The 13,090-nt window shown below is 39.3% G+C and overlaps 1 long non-coding RNA gene across 1 annotated transcript in view; it reads left to right on the top strand.

Annotated features, from left to right (window-relative positions):
* LOC136302141 (uncharacterized) overlaps positions 1-13,090 on the top strand; it is a 59,804-nt gene that overhangs the window by 14,947 nt on the left and 31,767 nt on the right. The window contains exons 2-3 of the long non-coding RNA XR_010724007.1: positions 5,178-5,313; positions 7,083-7,206. This is a non-coding gene — a long non-coding RNA (uncharacterized lncRNA). The remainder of the gene's footprint in view (positions 1-5,177; positions 5,314-7,082; positions 7,207-13,090) is intronic.

Raw genomic sequence — 13,090 nt, 5'->3', positions numbered from 1 at the left:
CTGGTGTGGCATGAGACTACTTATACACAGGAGTGGGTGTAACCATGCACCTTCCTGCTTTCACCTTTGTCCATGGCTTGTACCCAACAATATATGATTGGGGCAGGACCACTCCTCTTGTGTCTGACTGCAGCTCATGCTCTCTTTTTCTGTCCTCCATTGCCTTTCAATGTCATCTCCTTTCTTTTTCTTATTTCTCTACCCCTTTTTTAGCTGTTTCTAGATGTGCTCTTTTTTTTTAGGATGAGCTGTGTCTCTCAGATAAATATGCCATACTTTCATACTGTAGAGAGACAGATCATCTTCTTGCAATCTTCATCTTCTCTACTTGCAGTTCTGAAATGCTGAGGCTGGGGGTTGTTGCCAAATTGTCAGGACAGATCAACAGTAAGGGCTTATCCAAAGGTCACTGTTGGAAACTCAGGGTATTTCTGGAGAGTGGATCGAGTGTAGTCTGCAAAATAGTTGTTTGCTAGTAAACGCAGAGGCCTGGTCTTGTAGCTCTGAGAATGACCTTACTGGCCTCAGTGGGACTGCTGTGTGACAGGGATTGCAGGATCAGATTCTCCAGTATGTTTAATAAATGATGCATGTCCATGGGGAAATTGGTTTGCTTAGCCATTCATGAATGCGTGCATTTTGAAAAAGCAAAATTTTGCTTACAGTTTCCAAAGTAAAAGAGCAAATTTTCTGTCTACTTCTAAAAATGTAACATTGTCTTAATGTCAAGATGACAATCTGAAACAACTCATATAATAGGATCTAATTTACAGTGCGGAATCATTATCTTCCATCATCACAGTTAGCTACAAATAATGAAGTAAAGCTGTATGGCACTTAAACAGAGGGAAATGTTCACATTAACGCAAAAAGTAATTTGGTGAGACCACATTCACAGCTAGTGGCCTGTCAGATTGAAGCGGATGGGCTACAGTAGTAAGGAAAATACAGGTTTCTCTTCTTTCTCTACTCAGCTTCAGAGGGCAGGAGACAAGTCTGCATTGGTTCTCTTGAAATCGAATATATCAGAGCCAGGACAGGAGGCCACTGCCTTCTGTAGCCTGTTAAAGATCTGCAAAGGCTACATTTGCAAGGCGGTGGGCTAACTTACTGGCCTTGATTTAAGTCATCTGTGAACAATAGTGCTGGAAAGCTGAGTGTCTTCTGACTGTATGCTTCTGTAAACAAGGTAAAAAAGCTGTAAAATCTGAATTAGGGTTACGTGTAGGTGGTACTCAGCTATCTGCAGAGTGGTTTGGCCTCCAGGCTAGGAGAAGTTACCCAGCTGTCTGTAAAGCACCACAAAACTGCTTGCTCGCTGCCTCACACCCTGGTGAAGAGGACAATCAGAAACTAAAGGTAATCCTTGTGGGTTGAGAAAAATTTAATAATAGGAACAAGCAAACAAAAAAACTGTGATAAAAAGAGAGGAATAAAACCCAAGAGGAACAAGTAACGCACAATACAATTTCTCACCACCTGCTGACCAATGCCTAACCTATTCCTAGGCAGACCTCTCTGGCTCCCAGTCAATTTTCCCTAGTTTATTAGGTGAGAAGGATATTCCATGGTATGGAATATCCCTTTGGCCAGTTTAGGTCACCTGTTCTGGCTGTGCTCCCTCCTGTTGTTGTGACACAGCCCGTGCAACAGAAAATACCTTAATTCAGAGGAAGCACTACCTAGCAACAACTAAAATGTTTTCAACAATATTCTCATACTAAATCCATAACATACCACTGTACCAAATACACAGAAGAAAATTTCTTCTTTTTCAGCTGAACCAAAACCACCAACTTGTCAGCCTTGTCCTTCATAAAGATGAAAAGCCAGTACCTGAGCCAAGGGTTCAGAAACAACCAAGTGAATACTACTGCAGCACACGGCAGCTGTGTGCTCTGTGGGATGCACCTGGAGTCTGTCTGTGCCCCCAAATGGGTGTGGGCTACCTGCCTGCCACCTTCAGAATCTGGCCTGGGTGTTGCCCTTCCCCTATAACAGAGGCTGCTTTTGTCTGTGACAATAGTCTGTTGCAATGGTAGAAACAAGTTCTGGACAGCTGAAGATCAGAACACATACATCTACTGAAAAGAGAGCTTCAGTTTAAAAAAGAACCAAAACCTTTCATGTCCATCCTTAAAAACTAGAGCACAAACTGAAAATCTCTGGGGCTGAGCACCCAAACCTCTGCATGTAAAATGCAGCCAGAATATGATGCCTAGTCCAAAGGATCTACAAAACTATCGTCAGGTGCCATATAATTTGCTGCAAATCCTAATCTGTCACAGGAACAAAGCCAGCAAAGGGATCAAGAAAGTGCCAGAGTCCTACTCCTCACAAGTACAGACCATAAGTGGTGTGTGGGAACACTGCACCTTGAGTATGAGCAAGTGCAATGTGCCTCACACTGTCTTGAAGTCATGAACACTGTCAATATAATGTGTTGTCCTGATGGACCTCGGCTTTGTCAGCACCTAGGGCTTTTGAAGGGCAGCAATCTCTGCCCTGTTTGAGAAGGCTAACATACCTCAAAGGAATAAACATAGCTTTGTGGTCCCCAGAGGTGAGCAGAGGGGCCCAGTCATGCTCCCAGAACACAGAGCTGCAAAGAGGAAAAGTCTGGTCTCCCTCCTTCTCTGGGACATCACTAATGAAAGACAGGCTTAAGGGATTTTTGTGAGGGAAGACAAATTGCCTGAGACATGAACTTCTCAAATGTTATTTGCAAGTTTAAGTCCTTTTGCTTATTGAATTTCTCCCAAAGCATGCAGAGATGCCAGGGTTTATTAACATAGCTTATGAAAGATGTTGCACTAATTACTTAGTTCCACATGATGTGTTAGGAGATATGGGATTAATAAATGTAGTTTGTTATTAAAAAATAAAAAATTGTTGAGGAGGTAAGATATGCACTGCAATATGCTTGCTTATCAAGCCCTTGGTCTTTCAATCTTTAAAGCATATCAACATTTCTAGATGAATAAACTATTTATGAAGTATTTTTTGTGCTCTGCTTGAGATGGATGACAGAAAATATGACTGTCAGATATTTAACTTTCTCAAAGTTTAAGCAAAAACCCAAACAAATCCAGATATTTAAGCACATGTATAACGCCTTAGGTTAGTGTTGCATAAATAATTTTCCTTAGCTTGCTGTTTGGAGGTGTAAAGGTGTCTCCTAAATAAGTTGGGTTAGACTATATTCCCCTTATTGTACACAGAAACATTAGGAGTTCCAAAAATCCTGTTTCCTGACCATCTTTGCTCAGAGTGCTTGGTAACTCTTGAGTATTGTGTGCTGATTTGGTTTGGGTGGGTTTTGTGCTTTAGTTTGGTTTAGATCTGGTTGCCAGTTGTGGTTTGGAGGTTTTTTGTTGTTTGGTGGATCCGGGGCTGTCAGTCTTCAACGAAGTTAAAATTTGGAGGTTTACAAAGTTCTCACAATTGAAGTAATGAGATTGTTTTAACAAGGCTCTTGCTTTGAGCTAGTTGTGTAATGAAGAGTTAATGTTTTCTAAACAGATTCCTGAATCTATTTTGAAGATGGATGTGTTAGATTCTCTCATTATGTACACCTGTGCTATGTGCTTCTCTGATAGATGGGGCTTATATATTTGGACAGTTTTCTGCCATTAATTTCTAATTAGATACTTGTCAACAGTGTGAATTGGTATTGCTTTTGTTCAGCAACCCTGTGATTGCTCTGTCCACCCTAATTAATGAACGGCTTCCTCATAAGTAGATTAATAGAGGTAGTCCCATTACCTGAAGTTATTTCAGTCACTGTGTTATAGTACACCTCATTAGAGAATTGTAAAATGAAGCAGCATTTCAACCAGCTATTACCAAGTACCTGATTATTTTTGTTCTGTTAGCTATTCTTTTAACTGGGTTTTTTTGTGGATCTTTTTGAGAAGGCTCTGACTTCTGCCCACTGTTCTGGTGTTCAGCCTAGCTTTGTGTAAAATGTCCTTGTGCTTAAGAGGAGCAAACCTCTTGCTGTATTGCTAGAGAAAACTCTAATGGAAAGATCTCCATGTTCTGCTTAACGCAAAGACAGAGGTTTTTCTATTAAAAAAAAAAAAAGTCAGTGACACATACTGTGAAATGTCCAGTGTCTGTTAGAACTTGTTACACTTGCTCAGCTCAAATGCTGAAACGCGTAAGACCATAATCTAAACTGGAAGACTGTAAGCAGCATTCACACAAGAAAGTCAGAAATCATGGCAGACAACTTGCCACATTCTGCGTGGATTGGCCTAGTACTGCAAAAATACTCGTGGGGAGCCAGAAGCATTGTGTCCAGTTGCCCTGCAGTACAAGAGAGACATACACACCTAAAGAATAGGATGCCATTCAGAAAGACATGGATAGGCTCGAGAAGTGGGTCCGTGGAAATCTCATGTCTTCTAAGATGACCCAGTGCGAGCAAAACCCATGATATCAACAGATGAAGGAAGAGGCTGGAGGATGAAGAGCAGGCCTGCCAAGGAGGACTTGGGGGTGCTGGTGGATGAGTGACTGGATGGGTCCCAGCCATGTGCATTCAGAGCCCAGAAAGCCAAATGTGTCCTGGGCTGCAGCAAAGGCAGAGTGGCCAGCAGAGCCAGGGAGGGGATTTTGCTCCTCTATTCTGGTCTGGTGAGACCCCACCTGGAATACTGCATCCAGCTGTGGGGTCCCCAGCACAGAAAGGGCATTGACCTCTTGAGATGAGTCCAGAGAAGGGCCACCAAAGTGATTAGAGGGATTATGTCCCTCTTTTATGAGGAAAGACTGAGAGAATTGGGATTGTTCAGTCTGGAAAAGAGAAGACTTTGGGGTGAAAAGTTCTTTCTTATCGTATTCTTCTCCTATGTAAAGGGGGACCCACAAGATAGATAAAGACATTTTTACAAGGGCATATAGTAACAAGACAAGGAACAACGGCTTTAAACAGGAAGAGGGTAGGTTTAGATTAGGTATTAATAAGAAATTCTTTACTATGAGGGTGGCAATGTACTGGAACCGGTTGCCCAAAGATGTAGTTTGTGCCTCATCCCAGGAAGTGTACAAGGCCTGGCTGTGTGGTTCTTTGAGCAACCTGGTCTAGGGGAAGGTGTCCCTCACCATGGCAAGGGGTTGAGAACTAGGGGTTTTTTAAGGTGCCTTCTAACTCAAACCATTCTTTGATACAGGTGAGAGTCCTAATATTCAAAGTCCACCTGGATGTGTTCCTATGTCAGCAGCTCTAGGTGACTCTGCCTTGGTAGGGGGGTTGGACTAGATGATCTACAGAGGTCCTTTCCAACCCTGACTATTCTGTGTGATAAGGTAAGCATCAACCTTCATAAAGTGTCTGTTCTTATTCTGAATCAGTGTGTGCTCAAGCTCCTTGAGGTATTGGCAGTTTGTATCAAATTATACAAAGCAGGATGAAGCTAATGAAAATGTTACAATCTTTAGTTCTTTATGTTGTGTTGTAGCTACAGACTAGGCAAAAGTTTAGAGGGTACGCCTGCAGGTGGAGGACAGACAGGAAAAAGAAAAGTTCTCCACTACTTCCCTGTGGAGAAGTGTTACTGGTTCACTCCTAAAAAATTCAGTCTAGGGATTTAGCCAGATGGCTCTGGACTAGGAGGACAGGTGTTTGGTTTCCCATCCCACCCACTTTTCTGTCTCCCTTCCTCTCAGGGAGGCATCAAACCACTCTGATGTGGGAGTAGTGGGTATCTTTATAAATGGGGTATAGCGAAAGGTGAGCACTGACCCTCTCAAAACTTTGTTTCTGATTTTTTTTTTCCCCTGAAGATGATCATAGCCATAATTTAGTTCTACATTGGGTTTAGAAAGAGAAGTAGACAAATGCTTCTTCTCGAAATGTTGGGGTAATGCCCAAGCCACATTAGTTCCTTGAAACATGAACACAGATAGTATCCATGGTGGTCTTGGACTCTGCTGTTCTATGTCTCCGTAAGGATGTAAAAAACCTCAAATGTGAAGAGAAGCAAACAAGTTTGTAGTGATACAGAAGATCTTTTTTTCTCAAAAATGAATCTTACAGGTTGCTTTATAGTTTAAAGAAGTGCATGTATTTCAAACCTCAGTGGCATCATTGAGTAGAATAAAGTTTCTTGAAAGGCCCTGCAGAATTCTGCTCTGAAGTGAACACACAGAAACTTTAGATGATATTTCAAGCAAATCCAGACAAAGGTCGCAACAAGAATTAGTGTCACTATATGCTAGGATAATGCCTTTTCAATAGTAAGGTAGCCAAGAAGAATATAAAACATAAAACATTAATATATGGCTGCAAGATTTCACTTTTAAAAATTTATTTTGCTATAGCAATTAAGCATTTATGAGAGTAGCCATGCAGTAAGAGAACGTATAGGCTGACAGTGGTGTTCATACAAACTAGAAGTTTAAACTAAGAGTATAGAATTATTGTAACAGTGCTCCACAAAAAGTGGTTTGTTTGGGGTTTTTCAAATGAAATATCATGGCATAAAATTCAAAGATAGGAGTGTTTATTACAATGCTGGTGGTGTAAAGAACAGCGCAAAAAACTTGATCTGATATAGAACTTGACCTAAGGTATGAAAATCTAATTGGACAGGAAGCTGCTGCACTGAAATATTTGAACCAGAGTGTCTTAGATAATTTTTTTTTTCTTCCCTCAAGACTGTTAACATGAATTGCATGATTGGATGAATACAGCACGAATATCAATCCAAGGGAGGTGTTGGACAAATTTTAAACACAAAACTATCTTTCTAGTAGTTTGCAATCCAACTGTTATTCTATTATTCTAGGAAGATTGTTTTCTATTTGTTTTTTTGTATCAACATATACAACTATTCCCCTCCTGGGGGTTGAGCACAAGAAGGCTAAAATATCAGTTAATTGATTTAATCTATTTGGTTAGTAGCATTACTAATAATAAAACTTTTTAGCATTTGAGCAAAGTGAATCAACCTGAGGCAATCAGATTTGGGTGCACCTTGATTTCAATGTGTATTTCCAGTTTGGAAAGTACAACTCAAATACAGTCATACTTACATGAAAACTGAAAATAAAACAATTAAACACTTGCCTTGCAGAGATCAAAGACATAGGAGGGCAAGGGCAGATAGAGCATGTCTGAAGATGGAGATGGATCGTTGCTGCTGGGTAAAATGGGAAGTGTGGAAGAGATGGCAGCTACATTAGGAGTCAGCCCATCAGGTGCCAAACAACCTGACCCCTCTCTCAACAGGAATGAGCACTTTGGTGTCTTATTTTACTTTTTTTTTTTTTTTTTTTTTTCCTCCTGTCTCTCTAAGTGTAGTACTTAAAACTGGAGACTAAGTGATGGTTGTCATCAGTGTGAAGTACAACAGACCATTTGCCTGTCATAAATGCAGCACATCTACCCACTTTCATCTGTATTAGATAGTGGTTTTGCTGAGAAGGACTCCTACTTAGTTTTTCTGCACTTGAAACTCCAGTCCTTGGAGACTGTGGTCCTTGTTTTGCAGCTAGGTGTTCAATTTAGCAATAGAGAAAATCAATCACTTCATTCTTTATTGTCTTCTATCTTCTTGCACCACTTGTCCAATTTATCATATTCATGCTGGCTTTGTCCTCCAGAGTATTTTGCTACTTGTTCATCTTGGTGTCATCAACCTACCTCCTTTTTCCGTAGTTTTTATATGAATGCTATATCTGTTCTTTCTTCAAAGTCATCAGGGGAGATGCAGAAGAGAGACCAACTCAGGCTGCATAGGTGCTTTGCACTGGAGGAACTTCTCCAAGCCTAGCAATAATTGTCGCTAATATGTTTTGTTCCAAATGGTTGTGTACTTCATCCAAGATTGTGTATAGAGCCTCCCAAAGATGAAGTTTTTACTTTGTTCACACAACACTATTTCTACTGCTTCCTCTCTGCCTTGCTTCTCATAATACTAATGGAGAGTCTCAAGCCAGAGTGCTCTGTTCATGAAGTCCCTGGAACTTGCCCTTTCAACTGTGATATGTCTAGATATCTTTTAAAGCTATCTAGCGATTTGAAGCAAAGAGTTAAATGCAGCAGTCCAAACAAGGTATAACCTGGCCTATAACAAAAGTTTAATATCTCACCAGCAATTTACATCAGCACGATTGTTCTTTGAGCTCAAAGTAGGAACTAATCACTCCAAATAATGATAGGGAAATACACATTTTTAGCAAAATTTTCTCTTGGTTGAATAATATCTCCTAGTCTTTCATTATTCTTTAAAGGTCTAAAATGGCAAGTGGCTTTTAATGTTATCCTAAAAAGTTACAGCAGTAGAGCAAGGTTAATTGCTTTACAATTGCTGCTTTCTTTGCTTAGTCTCTGCTCAAGGTCCAGTGCCAATAGCCTTACAATTTCAAAAAGCATACTTGATAATTGTTACAATCATTACAAGGTTGTGTTATCTACTTTCTGCATGTATTTAAAATTATATCTAAAATTCTTACACAAGTGATGTACTATTTTTATGGCTGTGTAGGAATCTTTTCTTTTTTCATTTATTTTGTGCCTTATTGCACTGTGCCTGAGTGGAACAGCAATCACTTCTCATGCACTGTTTATACAGAAGCAGCAATGTCTGTTATGGTTTTAGCAAAACTTCATGGCAATAAAACACCACTAATCAACAAACTGCAAGCTATGTAGCCAAGGTTTCTAGAAATAGTCAAATTTTTCTTGTTTCAGATCTGTTCCTCAGTTGACCTTGAATAGGCCTCTGATCTCAGAGAACAGTAAATGTTTGTCTTCAAAGTGGATCTCTCTGGTGTTTGAAGTTGAACACAAAGGTGCCAATTATTGCCGAAAATCTTATCTATGTTGGAATGATCATGCTAAATTTAAGATGCTATTTGAAGTATAACAACATCTTTTTGGCACGTCTGTAAGCTACAGCTTTTGGCACTATCAAACAGTAAGAGGGCCAAAACTCTACAGTTTGCAAGACTTTACACTCAGTAAAATAAGTCTAAAACATTTTAAAATCACTAAGCAGGAAAACTGAACTATAAAAATATAGTGTCATTATGAAAATTTAATCTTGAAAGTGGAGCTTAATAGTTAAACTGGGAGAAACAGTGAGGGAGAGAAGGACACTTAAGTCAGGGATGAAGAATTAAAGCTTTGGACTTTATGAAACCTTACATTTTCAGCTGATTTTTGGAATCATCCTCTGTGAGTGGACCTACTACTGAGTTACCAAAAAACCAGGCGCAAGCTTCTCCATGGCTGCAATAAAGACTGTTTAATTGAATATTTTATTTGTTGAGCAATTAGACTGCATATAACTAAGTTTACATTGGGCTTTTCTCAAGGGGAAGAAGAGAAATCCAGTTTCATTAGGAACTTAGTAAAATTTGTGTTCTATTATATCTCTCTGGGGAACAATAACCATCCTCTTGACTGTTGTTGATCTCTTCCTTGCTTCTGAGAGATGGAGAAAGAGTTGCTTAAGAAGAAAGAGTCTATAGTTCTGGCAGCTGGGAACAAGTCTGGATGTTGAGGACTGTATTTGACATTTGGTATTCAAAAATTTGAATAGCCTCTTAGCTCTGACTGTGATACTGCATAGTGCTTTTCATACAAACATACAGATAGCCAACTATGATGCTATAATCAGCATGGCACTGCAGTTTGTCAATATTGCACACAATCACAAGCTACTTTACCCAGGATGGAATAAAGGGATCCCTTTTCGGGCCAACATTTCTGTAAAAGAAAATTAAAACAGATGGATAAGAAACCTTCACTATTCATAAAACTTAGAGTGCACTGAACACTTCTGAAACTTTTAGTATTTTCTTCTAAATACAAATTAAAAGGTATTGAAGAAATACCTGAAAGGGACAAGAGTCAGTTTTAGAAGTTTAACCTCAGGAGGACTTCAGGAGACTGTTTACTGACAGAAGGATAGCTCCACCCAGATCTAACCTAGCAGGAACATAAAACTGTACCACAGTAGTAATGAATGTTTACAGTCTTGTAATCTCCAGTCAGCCCTAAGAAGACCTCACTGATACGTGTTGTTTGTTTGGCAGCTGCTTCTCTAGGATGTTGATGGCTAACTTAAGAGGTGAAAAAAACCAGTCAGTAAGAAAGATCAGACAGCAAAAATGGCTTTGATTTCACTATTAAAAAAGATTTTAAAAAGAACAAAATACATGCCTGTATGCCACAGAAATAACTACTTTCATACATCGTGGTGGAGATAATGATGGGTATAACGTTGTCCAGATATGAAGGGCTGAACAGTAGAAGCTACCACTGGCATTGTATAGAAACACTTCACTCTGGGATCTTTCAGGAAATTGTCTTTCTGGTGATGCTTTCACCTTTCATTTTGACAGAGAAATGTTTTTAAGCAGTACAAAATAAGCTATTTCAAGGTAGGGCCTGAGCAAGTGTTGCTGCCACTGTTCTGGGTGTTGGATACCTTGAGGTGTACAGTGTATCTTATTATGCTATGGTCACTGAAAGTTTCTTTCTCTCTAGTTTTATTAATGGGTGGCAGACTTGAAAAGAAAATAAAACACTTATCAGGGCTGCAGTTGCCATTCTCTTTTTCCTTTGAAATTAATAAATCAGGTGGAGCTGTGAGGTAGCAGGCTTCCTGTTGGAGCACATTGTGTCCCCCTGTTTGTAAATTACTTTCTCCTACAATGTCAAAGAGCACTATAAAACTGAGTTATTATGTTATGAGTGAAGTAAAGCACTCCAAGGCTGAAGTGGGAGCTCTAGCTCTATGCAGAAATTTCTGGTGTGTGCTATTGCATGCCTCTGAGGACACAACCAGTTGAATGTGAAGTTTTACTGTTGGGGCTTGGCAGGAGTTGTTTTAGCATCAGCTGCATAATATTCTCTGTTCAATTTCCTTTTTCCAGTTGCCAGCAATGGCTTCTTGTTTTTGTCTTTTGAACTGATATTTTTCTGTAATTCGGCCTTCCCCGTGCAGCCAGATGTTTGTTTTCAGATGTTTGAAAAAACAAAATTTCTACCCCTGAAGAGAGATTACTCCTTTGCTGTAAAAATAAATTCTGCTCTTCTATTTTTATTTGAAAATGGAAGTCTGGCAGGGAAATAATTTTGGAGCTATGCATGACCTCATTTTGAAAGGCATTGACTTTGATTTCTCAGTTCTGAAATACACATCAAAAAATTTTTTTAAAAAATATACAGAGGGCTTGGTGGAGATTGCTGCTGATTGAAGAGAAAAGCACTATATTCATGCTAAAAGATGTTTGCTGCTTGTGATCTTACAACTACATTAAAATGGCAAACCATTCTGTGGAAAGTTATTGATGTTGAATTCAGCAGAGAAAACTGAGAAATAGAGAAGGTTTCTGGAGAGAAGACTTTCTGAGCTTCCTACTATGCACACAGTATATTGATAAGATGCTACCTTTTTAAATGTCTGCATAAGACTAAGAAGGCAGTGCTCTTACAGGTGCAAGATCAAGGATGCTCTAAGGCATTAAAGTGTTGAGGAAAGTGGCTGGCAGAGTCCTCGAGAAGACAGGGAAATTTTTTTTTTTGAGGTTTAAGTTTTAGAGATGAAAGGACTTGTTCTTGGAGACCTTAGTTCTATTTAAAAATTAGTCATTTAACAAATTAAAAGGTTGTCTCAATGGAAATATTTGTTGCAGGCAAATTCAACCCAGTGCTTTTGTGAACTCTGATTTCCTAAGTATATGACACAGTCTTTGGTCTGAACCTCAGTGCTGTTGGAGTGGAGTTGATGCCCATCATAAGTCCCACATATTTTATTTCTGTGATTACCTTTCGTAGTGTCACTTGAAGCATCAATCCCAAGTAAAACCTGGGGCTAGCTCATGGACTTCAAAGCATCCAAAGCTGCTTTTGTAGCAATTGAAGCAGGATCTGAGTTGTAGTTGGCATAGTTTAGGCCTTCACAGATACCTTGAGCCTCCAAAACTGGGAAGGTTGGGGATTTAAAATTTTTTAGTCTCCTTGTACAAAATCCTTTCTTAGAGACAGTGTGTTGGCTATTGCAGATATTCCTAGTGCTGCAGATATTTCTGTGCTTACTTCTAACGTAATTCCACAGCTTGAACATCTAACACATTTAACCTATGGCAAATGGTATCAGTCTAATAGCTATAGTTAATCATTATAATCAGTATATGATGAAAATAGTGATTCTAAGTGAATTTTTTTAGGGAGGAAAAACAACCAAGTATTAACATGCAGACAACCCATGTCTCTTGTATCTAAAAGCAGACAAAGGAATTTTTTTTGTATCAGAAGTAATTCTGTTTCACAATGACATTCCTCAGCCTTCAGAAACTACCTTTTATACTCAGCCAAAAATAAATTTTCTTTTCTAATCCATTCTGAGTCTAGTTAAGTTACCTCTCAGGCCCAGCAGGATTCCAGAGTCTCTATGTTGTTCCTAAACTGTGAGAAAAGTTACAGAATAAGCCTAATTCATAAATAGTTACATAGAAATTTCAAGGGTGTCAGAAGCTGTGAAGGAAGGGAGGGCAAGCTAATAATAACAAAATGAGGGCTGGAGAAAAGGACACAGTAGCTGATGGTGGACTTTTCTTTCTACCCTACAATCTTTTCTATTCCTTGTCAATTTTGTCCCTTCCTTTTGCTTCTCTCTTGCTTCAGCATGCAACAACATTGGCCTGCTATAATGATCACAAAACTAAAAAGGCAGAGCTGAATTGCTTCATACCTGTCATGGGCTAAACACAGCAGCTGCTCAGGCTGTGGTACATCTAACAAGGTTGGAGACAAATCTGGGGAAAGAGTCACCTTTGTCCAGTTTGCACAGTGCTCACTTCAATAATCCATCAATACCAATCATCCCAGAGTGTTAATGACTGGGCTGTAGGAACTACAGAATGAAAAAAACATTAAAATCACTTATATTACCAATCTAAGTGGGGTGGGAGTGTGCATCATCCTTCAGCTCTATCGATCTAAGTTGGTCTCAAGACAAATTTTTTGATTTGAGACATTGACAATTTCAGTCTCACAGAGGTGGACTATTACGACTGGAAGTCAGCTAGTACTAGTGATGATGCATCCATAAAGGGAGACTAATAATAA

Source organism: Chamaea fasciata, unplaced genomic scaffold (assembly GCF_029207755.1).
Source record: "Chamaea fasciata isolate MVZ Bird 193981 ecotype frontalis unplaced genomic scaffold, bChaFas1.0.hap1 SCAF_1, whole genome shotgun sequence".
Taxonomy (NCBI): domain Eukaryota; kingdom Metazoa; phylum Chordata; class Aves; order Passeriformes; family Sylviidae; genus Chamaea; species Chamaea fasciata.
The sequence above is the reverse complement of the archived record's forward strand: the minus strand, read 5'-3'. Positions and strand labels throughout refer to the sequence as shown.